This window comes from Vicia villosa, unplaced genomic scaffold (assembly GCF_029867415.1).
Source record: "Vicia villosa cultivar HV-30 ecotype Madison, WI unplaced genomic scaffold, Vvil1.0 ctg.000437F_1_1, whole genome shotgun sequence".
NCBI lineage: Eukaryota > Viridiplantae > Streptophyta > Magnoliopsida > Fabales > Fabaceae > Vicia > Vicia villosa.
Window position 1 is genome coordinate 629778 of NW_026705208.1, and position 3126 is coordinate 632903.

The following is a 3126-nucleotide window of genomic DNA, read 5'->3' on the forward strand; positions in this document are numbered from 1 at the left end:
ATTGGCTGGAACTCAGACGGATAAGGCTGATCGACTGATCAGAGGTACTTGTGTTATTAATGACATTTCTTTAATTGCTATTATTGATACGGGTGCTTCCCATTGTTTTATAGCCGATGATTGTGTTAAAAGATTAGGTCTTGTTTTATCTGATTTGGGTGGTGAGATGGTTATCGATTTACCAGCAATGGGGTCGGTGACTACTTCTTTAGCTTGTGAGAATTGTCCGGTATCAATCTTCGGTAAGGACTTTACTGTTGATTTGATTTGTTTGCCGATGAACGAGTTAGACGTGGTTCTGGGAATGGATTGGTTGATGAATAATCGTGTCCACATCGATTGTTATCATAAGTTGGTGAGATTTCCATTTCTTGAGAAGGATGCAGAATTTGGTGTCTTATCTACCAAGGAGTTGAATCGACTATTGGCAGATGGGGCACAATTGTTTGGTGTGTTTGCATCGTTGACTGTGGAGGGTCGAGCTGCAGTTGGGGATTTCCTAGTAGTGCGAGAATTTCCTGAAGTGTTTCCTGAAGACTTTTCTGATGTGCCACCAAAGAGAGAGGTGGAGTTTTCCATAGATCTAGTTCCTGGTACGAGGCCTGTGTCTATGGCGCCATATAGAATGTCGGCATCAGAGTTAGTGGAATTGAAGAAACAATTGGAAGAGTTGCTAGCAAAACATTTTGTGAGGCTTAGTGTTTCACCATGGGGAGCTCCAGTTTTGTTGGTAAAGAAGAAGGATGGAAGCATGAGGTTGTGTATTGATTATCGCCAGTTGAACAAGGTGACAATTAAGAATAAGTATCCGCTTCCTAGGATTGACGACTTGATGGATCAATTGGTGGGAGCCAGTGTGTTTAGCAAGATAGATTTAAGATCTGGTTACCATCAGATTCGGGTGAAGGAGGAGGATATTCAGAAGACTGCGTTTAGGACTCGGTACGGGCATTATGAATTTTTGGTGATGCCATTCGGGGTTTCTAATGCACCTGGTGTGTTTATGGAGTATATGAATCGCATATTCCATGATCAGTTGGATAATTTTGTTGTGGTCTTCATAGATGACATCTTGATTTATTCTAAGTCTCCGGAAGAGCATGAGGAGCATTTGCGTGTTGTGCTACGGGTTTTGAAGGAGAAGCAGTAGTATGCTAAGTTATCCAAGTGCGAGTTCTGGTTATCAGAGGTGAGTTTTCTTGGTCATGTGATTTCAGGTAACGGGATTGCAGTGGATCCATCCAAGGTAGATGCAGTGCTACAATGGGAGGTTCCAAGATCGGTTACTGAGATCAGAAGCTTCTTAGGTTTGGCAGGTTATTATCGAAGATTCATAGAAGGCTTTTCGAAGTTGGCACTTCCGTTAACTCAGCTTACTTGCAAGGGTAAGGCGTTTATTTGGGACATAGTTTGTGAAAGGAATTTTGAAGAGTTGAAGAGAAGGTTGACTTCAGCTCCGGTTTTGGTTTTACCTGATCCTAAGGAACCGTTTGTGGTGTATTGTGATGCATCACATATGGGGTTAGGTGGTGTTTTGATGCAGGAAGGTAAGGTGGTGGCTTACGCTTCGAGGCAGTTAAGGATTCATGAGAAGAATTATCCCACTCATGATTTAGAGTTAGCTGCGGTTGTTTTTGTATTAAAGATTTGGAGGCATTATCTCTACGGTACAAGGTTCGAGGTCTTTAGTGATCATAAGAGTTTGAAATACTTATTTGATCAGAAAGAATTGAACATGAGACAACGTAGGTGGCTGGAATTCCTGAAGGACTATGACTTTAGCTTGAATTACCATCCTGGTAAAGCTAATGTGGTTGCCGATGCTTTGAGTCGGAAATCTTTGCATATGTCCGCGATGATGGCGGAGGAGTGGGAACTTTTGAAGCAGTTTCGTGATCTTAGTTTAGTATGTGAATTGACGCCAGGTAGTGTGAAGATGGGTATGTTGAAAGTGACGAATGATTTTCTGTCGACCGTTAGCGAGAGACAGAAGATGGATGTGAAACTTGTTGATTTGTTTATGGTGGCAAATCAAAGTGATGATGGCGACTTCAGAGTGGATGGTCAGGGTGTTTTGAGATTCCGTGGTCGAATTTGTGTACCTGATGATTCCGAGCTGAAGAAGATGATTTTAAAGGAAGGTCACAGAAGCAGTTTGAGTATCCATCCGGGAGCCAATAAGATGTATCAGGATTTGAAGAAGATCTTTTGGTGGTCTGGTTTGAAAAGAGATGTGGCTCAGTTTGTGTATGCGTGTTTGGTATGTCAGAAGTCAAAAGTGGAACATCAGCGTCCTGCAGGGTTGTTGCAACCGTTGGATATTCCAGAGTGGAAATGGGATAGTATTTCTATGGACTTTGTGACGAGTTTACCAAATACTGTGAGAGGTTTCGATGCGGTATGGGTTATTGTCGATAGGTTGACAAAGTCTGCTCACTTTATTCCTATTAACATCACTTTTCCAGTTGCGAAGTTGGCTGAGATTTATATCAAGGTGATTGTGAAACTACATGGTATACCGTTGAGTATTGTGTCGGATAGAGATCCAAGGTTCACATCAGATTTTTGGAAAGGTTTACAAGAGGCTCTAGGTTCTAAGTTGAGGTTGAGTTCGGCTTATCATCCTCAGACAGACGGTCAGACCGAAAGGACTATTCAATCGTTAGAGGACTTGTTGAGGGCATGTGGTCTTGAGAAGGGAGGTTCGTGGGATATTTATCTTCCGTTGATAGAGTTCACTTACAACAACAGTTTTCATTCTAGTATCGGAATGACACCTTTTGAAGCGCTATATGGTCGTAAGTGTAGAACTCCATTATGTTGGTTTGAATCGGGCGAGAGTGTGGTACTCGGACCTGAAATGGTAAGAGAGACTACAGAAAAGGTGAAATTTCTTCGTGAGAAGATGAGAAGTTCACAGAGTAGGCAAAAGAGTTATCATGACAAGCGAAGGAAAGATTTGGAATTCCAAGCTGGTGATCATGTATTCTTAAGAGTTACGCCTATGACGGGTGTTGGGCGAACATTGAAATCGAGGAAGTTTACTCCGCATTTTATTGGTCCTTATCAGATATCGGAACGAGTTGGCAAAGTTGCGTATCGGATGGCGTTACCGCCAAGTCTTTC